This window comes from Dufourea novaeangliae, unplaced genomic scaffold (genome assembly GCF_001272555.1).
Source record: "Dufourea novaeangliae isolate 0120121106 unplaced genomic scaffold, ASM127255v1 scaffold393, whole genome shotgun sequence".
NCBI lineage: Eukaryota > Metazoa > Arthropoda > Insecta > Hymenoptera > Halictidae > Dufourea > Dufourea novaeangliae.
This window is the reverse complement of record NW_015374263.1, coordinates 124,531-139,551: the sequence shown is the minus strand read 5'-3', so window position 1 is coordinate 139,551 and position 15,021 is coordinate 124,531. Positions and strand designations below refer to the sequence as shown.

Sequence of the window (15,021 nt, the reverse complement as noted above, 5' to 3'; positions counted from 1 at the left end):
TGTTAAAATGCCTCGTGTAAGATGAAATATTAAATTCAACCATCCATTTCTCAGATATGTTTTTGCTTCTTTCTTATAAACACTTCTACTTTTGTGTCCATTTAAAGTTACATCATAATAACGTAAAATGACACTTATGTGAGGGATGTAGCAGTTGAAAAATTACTTTTACAATTTTTAAATAATATACATGTAGGCATTAGTTCTTCTGTACAGTTCACAATATTTTTCGGTGTGTATAATTTTTATTTCTCAAACTCGTTTTTTCACACTTCATTACAATTTCGTCCTGTATTGTATCTTGTGTATCTTTTCATCCTTATTATACGCTACTATTTCTACTTCTTTTTATTTATATACACACGTAGATGTTCATATAATGATCATAATAATTACGTAAGTATTTACGTCTTTTCAGTAAACGCGAATATGTAAAACTCAGAATTAGTATACTGAGAGCTGTAATTCAGTAATATCATTCCGTTTGATGTAGTAACAATAACGTCAATAACACGTTGAATGCCACAGTGGAAAAGGCCGTACGTAGCCAGATATGCTTGATCTCGTTTTTTACATTATAAATCGTCGAAAATACTTGTTTTGTTTGTTGTCTATTTGTTTTGTTTTAGATTATACTGCGATATTAATTTTACCCAAAAATTTTGTAACGACATTTAAATAATCTTAACCAACTCTGAATTATTTTTCTTCTTGAACTGTCTCTAATCAACTCTGAAGCATTATACTAATCGGAGTTGGTTAGAGACAGTTCAAGAAAAAAGTAATTCAGAGTTGGTTAGGAACAGTTGCCTCTCAATACCTACATAATATAACTGTTATATGTTCTGAACAGTTTTTGCTAATAACTTTTTAATAAAAACCGAGCGACGGTTAAAGCTCCTTCGAGGTTACTAAAAAGAGTGTGCTTAACAACATATGCGAAGGTCAAGGTTATCGGAGCTGCATCCCCTAAACACAGCTTTTACCTTACTTTTATAATCGTTTTGTGACAAATTTCTCTTAATGTTGAAATAAAATTCGCATTTTGGTTAATAATTGGATCAAACAGAACTGAGTACCATTCGTGAAGAAACTTTATGAGTCACAGTATCAGTACGACACCTGCAAGCAGGTGCTGCACCATTCCCATTTTGTGAACTAAACACACAAGTATAAACCGAACTGAATAGTAATTACTCTGTAGTCTTAGAAATTCAGAAATTAAGTGTTTCAACAACCCTATCATTTATATATTATCCTATCGTCTACAAAAATATACAAAGACAAAAGGGGTTGTTCGCGGTTCATTTAAATTTTTTTTTTTCTCTCGCACGCGGGGTTAAAGCGTGTCACGTGACTTGCGTCCAATAAATCAGAAGCTCGCCTCTGCGTGTCCAATCATCGATAGTGCGACTTGTTCGAGCGAATGCACCGGATACCGGCTGTGACAAATCGAAATACATTCCTGCCACGAGCGTGTGTGTACATCGGCAAGGGTGGAGTCGGTTATCATCTAATAGATTCATATAGATATATGGAGGCGAGGTGTAAATGTGGACCAATGGCCCCGCTGCGCGGCGATTTATGTAACCGGTCCTCGTGGAAACGGGGGATGATTTAGATCCGCCGGGGACGTAATTCCACGAACGATTTGGCTGATCGAATTGCCGAAACGCGTACATCGATTCGATTGATTAAAAGCAAAGCCACACTTTCGGGGTAGGGGTCCGTAACGGAGCCGTTTCGGGAGTCACATTCGCTCGGGGTTCCGGGATGTTTTGTCGTAGATCGTGTTATCGGTGTTCGTTGCGGGATCATACCCTCGACGACTCGTTCTCTGTCCCCTGATTTTATTCATGCAACCGGTCGGTTATGCTCGATATTAAATCGTATAGGTCGAGGCTCGACGATTATTCCACGATTTATCGAGTGATGGATATAAATATCGGGTCATTACGTGTGTAATGTCGTTTCTTTACTGGAATTTTCGCTGAAACATAATAATAGTAATTTATTTACGGGTCTACAGCGTTTGGTTAACGAAATACAACCCCTGGCATAAAGTTTCCGATCAGACGCATAAACACGAAACTTACTAAAAACATTCATGTTTTAAAACTGTTAAATATTAATAGATGTAGTTAAAAGTAATGGGGAATAAAGAGAAGTTCAGTATAGAGTAAATAACAACAAAATAACACAAACTTCCAATTGTTATGAAAAGGAAGCAAAAGGAGAAATAAAATGGTACATGGAAAAATGTTTCCGATCATGGCTCAAATAAGTAGCTCCTTGAATGTATGAAGCATGAAAGATAAATAAAAACACAAGAGGGAACTACAGACATGTAAACAGACGTTCGTCACCTCTGAAATGTCAGTTATGTAGTTAGTCATACTATTCTATTCGGTATACAAGTGAAAAGTGTGGAATGGTACAACATGCCACCACGCCAAGAGTATTCTAATGACATAAAATTAAGAATTATCAAGCTTCTCAAGGAAGGAAATAGCCAAAGGAAAGTAGCAGAAATCATAGGATGCAGACACAGCACAGTTAGCGATTTAAAAAAGAAGTACGAAGAAACGGAAAGTGTCTGTAACTGCAAAAGATGTGGCCGCCCTCGAGCAACAACTAGTAGAGGCGATCGACAATTACGTAAAATTGTAACAAATATGAGACGAGCAACTTCGAAGCAGATAAATGTAGAGTAGGTAAAAAATACTTCTGATCGTACTGTCAGAAATCGATTACATGAGATGGGTTTTTCATTTCGAAAAACCAAAGCAAAACCTTACTTTACAAAGAAGCAAAAGAGAGAACGCTTACAATGGTGTCAGGAGCATGCACATTGGACCGTGGAGGACTGGTATAATGTGATATTTAGTGACGAGTCACGTGTATGCATTGCAACAGGAGATGATACAGAAACATTTGTTTGGTGAAGGTCTAATGAGAAGTTTCGCATAGATCGCTTAAATTTTAAACCAAAATATCCACAATCCTACATGATTTGGGGTTGTATGACTGAGAATGGGGTAGGCAAATTATGCATTTTTCTTCAGAATGTGAATTCAAATTTTAAAAAATTTTTTAATTTCCAGCATTGAAAACTGGTTTGAAGATTCATCAAATATTATTTTTCAAGATGATAATGCCAGTTGCCACCGCAGCAAAGTGGGAAAAGACTATTTACGGCATAACGGCATTAAAACAATGAAATGGCCAGTGAATAGTCCCAATCTAAACTCCATTGAGAACTTATGGGCAAAACTTAAAAAACTGATCGACGAGAAAAAGCCACGAAATAAAGAAAAAATTCGAAAGGCTATACGAATATCTTGGGAAGAAATCTCACCTATGGATTGTAAAAATCTTCTTAATTCGATGTCAGAACGTATAAAAGCAGTAATACGTGCACATGGGGACATAACAAAATATTACTACTTAAATAATTCACATTAAAAAATCTGATCGGAAACTTTTTTCCAGTATTTCTACCGATCGGAAACATTTTTCTATGTAAATTTTTTAAAATGACAAGTTTGTCATGTGACATATTTCCCTAATCTTGTAGGAGAAATGCCACTGTAATAAATATCCACGGTATCTAGTTATTATTATCGGTGTTGCAGTGTTGATAAACTAGAAGTAAGTAAGGAAAATTTAATGAAAGATTAATACTTTTAATAATTCGCAGTAAATACATCTTTAGATCGATAATGGTTAATAACGATAATCTTAAAATGAGGAGAAGAAATTTTTCTTTTTATTTTACAGCAATATATTGTAGTTGTTTACGTAATTTGGGAATTACATATAACTACGGTCCGTCTAACGAGACAAGTCAGGTATTGGACTGGTAACTGTCTCTGTCCCTGTCTCACCTAAATGGTCATCACCTTCGTTTGTGTCTTTACTATTCTATATTACAATCATTTGGGAATCCAGTTTGTTTACTATATACCTGGTAAAGTTTAACCTACCTGCAAGGAGAAACGAACATTTAGTCGGTCGTGGACCTTGGTACGTGTCAGATCGAAGAAAATATATGTAGTGTTTCCAATCGGTATGTTTTAGTTCACTTGTGCTGTACGGTGAAAAATGTTGATGTGTCGTGAATATATAACAGTGTACGATATAAGCATGACAAGTAGGTATGTTCATTTAATTATATATTTATTTGTAAGTGTAAGATTTATATGTTCATTTCCATACAATAACAATATATCATTAATTATTCATTGCTTATCCTATTTCTTATTAAATGCATTTATTTATTCTGTGTTCTTAATTATGTTTTTCATTACATATATTCACCAGTTATTGTGATGGTTATACATATATAGAACTAACAATTTAGAATAAGATCGTGTCCAAATATAATGTAATTAAAATCACTTTAGACTCATTATTTCTAGACTGATGGTGTTCAGCATTTTATGGAATCTCTTAATTTGGAAAATGCAACCGAATAAAGTTTGTAATAAAGTTTCATTCGGTTTACGTATTATTATTCACTAAATAAAGCACATTTTGCACATCGTGTACCAAATTCAATTTTTAACACTAGAACTACCAGCATTGAATGTATATTAAATTAAATTATATAATACAATAATATACAGAATATATAAGACAATCTAGCATAATATACCAGAAAATAAAATCTGTCTTAAATTAACAGTCAGCCTAAATTCCGTCAAAAGCACTATTATAATTTCAATAATGGAAAAATCATAAATATGTAATCCGTTATTTTGACGGGTTTGGTAGTTATAGCGTTAAATACTTAGTGTCTGAAATTGTAAATTTACATAAACTTTCGCAGTGTAGTTATCACTACCACAACTAATTCAGGTTTGTGTGGTTCAGTTAAACGCATCGATACAAAAGACATTTGAGAGTGTTCACGATAAAAAAAGATTCGATTTAATAACAATAAATTAATTCGTTCTTATTACATATTTAATAATAGGTTTAATGACTTATAGATAAATATATATATATATACAAGTTTAATTTTGCATTTTAAGAGTTCGAGAAATAATATTTAGATAAAGTAATATAATATGATAGTATGCAATAATCTTTTTTTTACTAGAAATGGAATATTTATATCTACTGGGATTAAAGATTAATTAACGAACAAGGAAACTAAGAACCAAGAATCCCCCCTCGGTGACGAGGGGCAATTAATAATAATTAAAATCGAATTCAGTGTCGGACGACGCCCCTGTAAGCCGAGCAAAAACATCGTTGATCTATGCTCCTTGTGAAAGATTATAAATGTCATCATCCGCAGTGCTCTTTTTTGCGTAATAAATTCTTATTGTTCCTTGAGCTGTGAACCGTGACGGACGCCATTCCGGGGGTGTTCAACTGTTTGTCTTTATTGGAAACATTTTTTTTCTGTAGGGGTTGAAAGAAATTCGCCGTATCATCGAAGATTGTTCACAATCGTTTGCCAGCTAAAATATATACAGTTCTAACAATTCAGATTTCTGGAAATTGAACAAAACGTGTCTGTATACTTAAATAAACAAATACGCTGTTTATATGTTATTTATACATATTTTATTACGACTGCAGATTTTATGCATTTACCGTAGCTAATAAAGAAGTCACCACTTTATCGATTTTCTCTTTTAAAACCTTAATATACTGGGTTTTATACAGCTTTTAATTCTCTATCAGAATACTTTGAACACATATTAAAGTTTTAAGTTGATGTTAAAAAATACTAAAGATAAAACAAATTGAAAGTGACAATATTTTCGTCCCACATAGAATACGTAATTGCGGAAAGTTCTTACATATAATGAAATGGAGAACTTTGTCGAAGTTTATCAAATTATTTCCTAATATAGAGAAATCGTGATCATAAAACGCAATTTTTATGTAATACCTATTGTTACAGATTAATTTACGCAAATATCTATGCATATAATGCATCGTTTATGCAAAATTTTCACTTTCAGAGACTTCGTCACGAAAACCAAAATAAAAAAATCAGTTTTCGTCGCTAATAGAAAAACTTACTAAATTACCACTTTTGACTTTCACTCTATGTATATGTATAAAATCAATGTCCCTATTTCTAATCATGTAAGAGTTTTGCTATCGCAGAAATTGGTTTTTATGATTTATTTATGCAACAATCGACAACAAAACGTACTAGATAAAAAATTTAAACCTGCCTTTATAATTACATTTTAAAAAAATTTTAACTTATTAATAGTTCATGTAATATGAAGTATAAAATGTCCCCCTTTCTGCTCAGCGAAAATGTAAGTGCCAACACCGAACGTTGGCGAACAATATTGAAGATTCCGTAAGTTTTGTTTTTAGTGAAAACGTAGCATCCCCGTTAAACTCACAATCGCAACGGAACCGCTCACAACACGTTTATTTACGACGGTACACTTATTAAATTTATTTCTACTAAAATGCTGCCATTTATTGAACAGCGGGCTGTAGCATTTGTACGGAAATACTGAACTAATTTAAATAATTTTCTGTATAACGAATTTATTATTTAACTTTTTATATTAAATGAAAAACATACGTACTGAGCAGAAATGGGGATGTGATTAGAAATAGGGACATTGACCTTATACAACCATAACTTTCTCTATCGTTGTAACGCTACCTGCATTTCGTTGCAGAGTATAAATCTTCGCGTCCAGAAATGCACGCAATTCCGTTGCAACTGGACAAATAAAGAAACGAAAGAAAAAAGAGAAGAAGAAGAAGCAACCACTTAAGGAAAGAGTATCAAGGCACTTAGGCAGTAATCTGTCCAGGAGTGTTCTCTTTATTTAGCTCTATCAGGGGTGGTTTGTGTACACTGGCGAGCCGTAGCAACCCTTGTGGGGCGTATCCTCCGCAGCTCGCCGCAAGAGTAAGTAACTTTTGTCTCTCTTCGACACGGGATCCACCGGACAGCGAGGAGGAGGGGGCTTTCACGAGAATTTTCGGCGCACACGTAGATGGACCCGAGGCACTCGGAACGGTCAGTTTATGTGGTTTCTGGGTATTTATGGGGTGCAGGAACGACCAAGGGACGGACGTCATCGTGGGCCCGGCAATATATCGTACAAATTGGACGTGGAACTCGTGAAAATGCGAGGCAATGGCGTGATTGAATTTCCGCTATTCCGTACATACTGTTCCCAATCTGTCGTGCTTTTAAACGACTCTGTCTTGGTTTTATTAGCTTAAGGAAGATGCATTATGAACCGCCACCATATTGTTTTATTTTGAAGGTTTGCAGTATGTAATTGGTTTAACTCGTTGAAGCATAGGATTTTATGGCAAAAAAGTGTGTTGTTGCACAGTAATTTTATTTTTGTGTAATGTGACAACATAGTTTCATTTTGATTACCGTCCCACCATGCATGTTCAAGCACTAAAAAAATGGGACATTTTTCATACTACTATGCTTCAAAGAGTTAACACGTTTGTTGCATGAATGTCTAATCATTGAACGGTGTGGAAATGTACCAGCGTACAAGTGGTTTCTTTTTTATGGTACCAAGTGACGGTAGCTGTCCAATGATCATTGGAAAATCGATTGTAAAAAAAGGTAGTCGTCATTAATGGGATAAAATGGGTAAGTTGTAAACAAGCCTTTTTGTAACGATTCTGTGGTGTCATGCATTTGATTCGTTAGTTACTGTTAAGTTATACGTATTTATATCTATTAGCAACTTACGAAAATTAGATAATAAATTTAGATATTTAAACACAGACAGTATCAAGAAATGAGGATAATATTATGAAATTTATCTGAAAAAATTAAATGTACTAATTGATGCAGTCGCATTGTGGTCTAGTATAAAGTTAATTTGTTCGAGAAATATGTCCCTCAAAACATTATAGATAATTTCCGTTTATTTACTTTAAATGTACAATCGTTCCACTTCATTTTACAATTAACCCACCGTTTCAATATAAGGACACTTAACAGGTGTCTGTATTTTATTATTTTTGAAGTTGCACAGTCGAATGATAGGTGACACCGGTTACTAATAATTCTTAAAAAGCACACTAAAAATTCAGATGATTCCTCCTAAAATATTTATTTATTTATAACCAGTAAATTTACAGTTACATAAATACTATAGAGGTAACAAACAAATTACCTGCACATAGGGCTTGCTTAACAATAAGGAGCACAAAAAAAAAAGACTTAAACATTAAAATAAAAATAGAATTAAATAAATATTTAAAAATATAAACATTGTAAATGACATTAAATAGAATAACATTATAAAGTAAAACTTATACTTTAAAAAACAATTATGGGCATATCAGGGTCAATATAAAAGTGTATTATACTCTTTCAATCATTATTGAACTCCTTAATGGTTATTCAATTTATTCGTGTTTATTACCATTACCATTTAATTATTATTTACTAAATAATATTTACTAATTTTCAACGTCTACGGTGAAAGTTATTTATAAGTATATCCAAGAATTTAGCTTCGATTAATTACACAGTTCTTTAGGTTATTTTCGTATCATTATTATTTTATTTATTCTTTACGTGTTATTTTTTTGTGTAATTTTTGGAATTGTTTACTCGTCAGGGATTACGTGCATCATCCTGCACGTTGCGTTACGGTGCACCATGCCCAGTCACTTGTAATTTAATATTCGCACCCCGTGAACGCGTTCATTACTTAAGTCCACACCCCGCGCAGAGCATCCCTTTGGTCCTATATCCATGATCATTCTACCAGGACTAATGCACCGTGTGGCCAAATGTTCGATGCGATTTAAATGTCGGGGGGTATTTAAGTATCCCGTCCACAGCAGTTAACACCCTTGATATATACGGCTTACGGGAGAACCTCCCTTTTCTTACCGTGCCTCCAGAGGCTTGTTAACTGATGCTTTATTCGAAATCTACGGTCGTACGAACTTTTCCGCGTTTATTCGAAATTACACTTGTCGTATATACCCTAGCGATCAAAGTTATGGGACCAGGGCTGATGATTGATGGAACAGTAACTCATTATTCTGTTACCATATAAGGAATAAAAGTTATGAGACTGGTAAATATACAAATCATTTTTAATCAGTTTTAGTTTTTTAGCACATTACTTTTATAAGATCGTTGTACAATAATGCTTTTTTCTTTCTTTAATTGTCAGACCTGGTTTCATTATGAAACTTTCATACATTTGGCCGATAGTTTAAGTATGTATAATGGCATAACATATGAATGAAAATCACAACTAATAAAGATTAGTGATGGTGGAACTTAAAACTGGATGATTTTAAGTTAACCCTTGTGCACTGTGCAATAAATTGTATTTCTATTCTTTGAGTTGAACTTGGTCTAAGCTAACATGGAATTAAGGAAATATATTTACAGATTGCTTGATCGTTATACAGGGTGTTAATAAAAATGTGGGACTCTTCCACAGGGTGGATTTTACAGCCAAGTTAAGACGAAATTGCGTTCAAGGCTTCATTTTCAAGTTGTTAATTGTTGAACATTTGTCTTAACACACACTACTGGTGTCAAATTAATCTACAAGTTTCTCTTATAAATTTGTCTTTACTCAAGTTTCTCTGGTGGGAGGTATAATTATAAATTAAAATCTCAGTTCGCGTCAAATTGGCTCGAACAGCGCACGAGGGTCAGAAAATAAGTCAAGAATGTATAATAAAAGTTTTGTATACTTGGTTACATTTTCGAATAAATTGATGTTGAAAGTTAATTGTGTAGGCATCTATTTGAGTATTAATTAGCTCATGTGTCTGTCTGTTATTAATTATTTTCAATTTCATGGAAACTAATAATTCGGACACAGTAAACTCTAAAGTAGCATATTATCATCAATGGTTATTATTCTTCATGAATTATAGGGGCATTGTCCTTCAATATCTTTTTATTTGGTTAAAAATGCGTAGAATAGACTCTTCCTTTTCTATCTTTTAGTCAAATATGGATGTCAATATTTTCTAATACAAAAAGTAAATAAAATAAATTGTTATTTGTGCTTCTACTAGTAATTTTAGGTTTAAGGTTGTCGTTCAAATCTTACTTCTCACATGATTTATTTCTTAAACTGGAACGACAGATAGAAAATTCATTATAAACTTATTAATCTTCAACAATTTGTTGGCGGCAGTGAACAATGTGATTAAAAAGATAAGAATAATATTATTTATGAAATATTATACTTGTAATAAAGTTTTCCACGTTTTTCTTTTACGTAACTGTAACATTTTCCTCATAATATTATTGATTTAAGATTACGTGCAAAAGATAAAAAATAATCGACTGACATCGTTGTAATTTTCATTTGTCTTGAATGAATAACCCAGGTAATATTTCACTTCGGTGGTGATTGGGGGAATTCGTTGCATTAAAACGTTTGACACGATATACTACACGAGGGGGTTAATTTAACAAGCTAAATTACTAGAGACACGTGCGCCAATTCGAGTTTATAATTTTAATGGCGCGCGAAGAAATGACACGACAATTCACGTTGATTTAATTAACCCCAGGGGTTCCATTTCGAGTAACGTTTCGCATAATGAGTCCACAATGCATCAGTGTAATGGTATAAAACAATGAACAACTATGCCTAGATCCATTCGTTGTATTCAGAACAACTGATGCACACAGTTTCTTTATTTATAGTTATTTTATCCATATTATAGTTATAATACTTATATTTCATACAGAAATTTGTGATAGAAAACAATTATCCAACAATGTTACATGCCCAAGGCATTTTTTATAAAAAAAAAAGCAATCAATTTCTGAAAACAATGCGAGCAAAATTTTTTATCGCAATGTTCTTGTCTGTTTCTTGATGAATAATTATTCGTTTTTTCTGTAAAGGAAGTAAAATAAGGGTACTATTTTACATTACAGGGGTAATTTTTTTTCATAAATATGAATATCGATAATTAAACAAATTTTGTTTATTATTTCAAAAGGCTTAGTACTTTCTCGTTCTTTTCTGTATTTAACATATGATTTAAGTTCGTTACAGTTTTCGCAAAAAGTTACTTCGCTCAAAAATTGTAGCAGTTGCAGCACACATTTGTACAGCAAAATTATTTTGTGTTAAGTATCTCATTGGAAACGATTTTTATTGAAACATGTATTTAAAACGTTTCCAAACATACTTTAAATGTTCTTAATAAAAACATTCTACCCTCAATTATTCTAATCGTACTTGTTAAATTGTTAATGTCTTTCAAACAGGGACTTTTACCGAAGTATTATACCGGCATTTTTCGGTTGTACCTTCCTAACCCGTATAGAAACCGAAATACCGGTATATTTATCGATATTAATCCGTAATGTTTCGGTTTTCCTGTTGTATTATAATTTTCCAGATATTTGCAAGAAGTTATTTAAAAGCGGTATTATTTTGTTACTGGTATTATGTTAGGAAAGTTATACCGAAACTGATATAGTATCGAAATGAAAGTAATCATGTACCAGCATTTTGCTGGTAATATGTATAGTGTGATCGCGAGTGTAAAAGAATACAATGTTACAAAAGTTACAGTCGTCGGAACGCTCTCGAACGCCGAATGTCGCAACATCAACCGGCTGCCCTTTGTCGCCTGCCTTATGTTAGAAAGGGATAGCAGGGAGGTCGAGCATACGGTAGACGTGGAATATAAAAAACAATAAGAATTTATCGTCGAGACCGTAACGACACGTGGGGGCTCATCAGTCTAATGCCCGAGTATTGAGCGAATACACTACAGAGAAAGATTTTTGAACTTTATTAGTATACAATTAGTTTGTTAGTTTATTTTTAGTTCATTGGTCTTCTTAGTGTATAAAGAAGAAATGGGTCGGAAAAAAACAAATGCTGTACATGAATCGCGTAAGAAGTCGATATGTTTAATTAATGAGTGTGGTCACGAAGTTACTGTAAGTAATTTGTAAGTACATATTTGATTATTATTTTATATGACATGTACTTTTAAGGAAATAATGGTACTAATCTATTGACATATTTATCTTCGATACATCTGAATGAATTTACGTCAGTCATGTTACGAAAGAAAAATGGAAACACGAAGAAACCAGTACCTCAAGCGCTATTAATAGTAAGAGACACATTAAGGAAACAGTGTTGGATGAATGTGTCAATTTATGTGTAGTTACAATTCATGGTCGGCCTTTTAATTTAATAAACGACACTGCGTTTCAAAATATTATCCGTATGATACCGTCGACTTCAATTTTAAATATTTCGTCACAAGAAGTACGAAATGCCGTTATAATAAAGGCAAAGTTGTTTCGAGAACAGCTCAAAAAACAAATTAAGCGGCAGACTACTCTCGCTAAAAATCGATGCTGCGACCTGCATGGATCGTTCATTCCTAGGAATCAATGTTTCGTATGTAGGTGGAAGACAAGTTTGTTTAAATACCTTAGCAGTGAAAGAGGTATATAACCGACATACTGCTGCAAATATGAAGGAAATATTAAAAAATGTACTCCTCGCTTATGGAATATCTGTACAGCAAATTTATTCAATTACTACTGATAATGGTTCCCATGTGATTAAACTTGTGAAACTGGTAGGAATTGATCAAATAGAGTTAGGATACGACTAAAAAATTTATTTAGTAATGATGTTTTCTTGGCAGGTATGTTGCTTGATGTGCAATTTAACGTAGTTTTAAATCAACAGTAAATTGTACGAGCTAATAGTAATAATGTTTTCTTGGTAGCCATGTTCCTTGATGTGCGGTTCAACATAGCTTTAAATCAAGAGCAAACTTTACGAGCTGATAATCACCTCGTACACACTCGGGAGTACAAAGAAAAAATACTTCAAAACCATGGAGGGTCACTTACTAACTGGAAACCAAGTACCTCAACTGTAATTAAAGATGAAGTTGAAATAGACGATGTTGAACAAATGCTAAGAGAATCAGATCATAAAACACACAGCCAATATAATGCGACTCAAACATTAGATATTATATGTACGTTGCGAAAATTTGCAGAGTATCCTCGTTTAGATTCTAAAGAGAATATTTTAGAATTTTGGAATAAACAAAAACAAAATATTCCAGAATTGTATTCGCTGGCTAAAATTGCTTTGGCAGTGCCACCGAAACAAGTTAAGCCTACTGTCCACTAAGGCGTCTCGTCATAGACACGTCAGCATAGCGTTCAATATGACGATTACGCTACGCTTGAGTTTCTGTCCACTTGAGCGTATTGGAAGCGTATTGGAAGCGTATAAGAAGCGTACAGAAAGCTTCATTTTCCTCATTCGCAAAGATGTCGGGCGACGAAGAGGACCCTATCTATTTATAACCTTATTCTAATTATATTTGACGGCGCAAAAGTCGAGAAAGATATTGGTTATATCCTTGCATAGAACAGAACATAAATGATCATGTATTTAATTCTTTCCATAGAATGAATAAAAATACGTGTAAGAATTTAATGCGTTTGGTAGCTCCGCGAATCAAAAAACATGACACTAAATTGCGATGTTGTGTTAGTCCTACTGTCCACTAAACTAAGGCAAGGCATCTAGTCATAGACGCTTCATAGACATTTGACGCTTGCAGTAGCGACCAATGTAAAACAATGGACGTGTGTCCACATACGCTTCAGCGTCGCGTTTTCGTCGCTGCATGCGTTCGGCATGAAGCGCCTCGTCAACGATTGTTCATTTGTTCTTTAATGTGAAATATGGCTGTGGAATTCGTACAGATTATTGAAAAATACCCATTTTTGTACGTTTGTACAACAATACTTTGACGGAATATTCCAGGAAAAGATAAAGCTTGGAGTGAGGTAGCGAACGAAATAAAATGGCGCGGTAAATAATAGGATAATTGATTTTTTAAACTGTGTAATTCTATTGCCACGGCAAAGCGACATTTGGTTGTAAAAAATAAGTTGCTAAACAATTTCGTAAACTTGAAGGTGCATGTACGAATCTCATATCTGACAATATACTTTGAGTATTTATAGCTATGGCAGAATTAATATCTATACTGGGTGTGTACGGAATCCCGTCATATTTTCCTATGTAATTATGTAAGACAAGACACGTACATTTTACTATTGGTATTATGGTATCATATTTACGACAAGTAATTGATTTTAAAAGTATTTGAAATTTTTGCGTCGACATCCCGAAAACGCATTCTATAGTTTTTCGTCCACGACTCAATCTATAATTAAATATTCTTTTTGTGGTATCACGATCTCTAGACCGATATGGTCTCATTAAATTTTTCCTGAAAGGAAATGCGTTGTCTCCGACAAAGTAATTTGGAAATTCATTTCCAGTTTCGTCGTTAGACAACGCTGATGCATTCGGAATATTTAAACTATCTCTTTCTAACCATTGCCCTAAAGCTGGTGACGCGGAACACACCGCCGTCACTGTTTCTTCCAACAAAACCATATTCAATGCTAGTAAAATAACCATCTGCATGACAACATCCCAATAAAATAATAGAGTTGTATCCTTTATAATTATAATTAGCAAATCCCATGTTAGGAAACTTTTGAATTCTGATATGTTTGCTGTCGATGGCTCCCAAACAATTTGGGAGATTCCAAAGATCAAAATATCTTTTTGCAATTTTCTTCCAGTCATCGGTGCTAGGTACAGGCATATAAGTTTTTCTTAATGCTTCCCATATAACTTGCGTTGTTTCTGAGACAACTCTTGATATTGTACATGCTCCTCTTGGAAAATACATGGCTAATGCTCGGAATGGACAACCCGTAGATAAATATCCGAAAGAAAATGTCATAAACGTAATCATTTTCTTTTGGTGTCCGAGTGCAAAGAAAAATGGAAAAACATTATAAATGGGTTCGTGAGAAGTTTGAAGCAGCCTCCTAGTGGGTCATCTACAAAACATAAAGAAAAATATTATTTGCATGATGTTATGCAATTTGTAATGCCTTACATTAAACCGGTAATTCATACACAGGATACTGGAAACCTTCCCCGTCCTTTAACAGATACTGAAATAGAT

General features: G+C 33.7%; 1 protein-coding gene across 2 annotated transcripts in view; it reads left to right on the top strand.

Annotated features, from left to right (window-relative positions):
• Positions 1 to 4,042: 4,042 nt before the first annotated feature.
• LOC107192645 (talin-1) overlaps positions 4,043 to 15,021 on the top strand; it is a 125,147-nt gene continuing 114,168 nt past the window's right edge. The window contains exons 1-2 of one of the 2 annotated variants that reach the window (XM_015581951.1): positions 4,043 to 4,157; positions 6,669 to 6,904. The gene's annotated coding sequence lies outside the window, so the exon portion shown is untranslated. The remainder of the gene's footprint in view (positions 4,158 to 6,668; positions 6,905 to 15,021) is intronic. The other variant, XM_015581952.1, reaches the window with a different exon arrangement.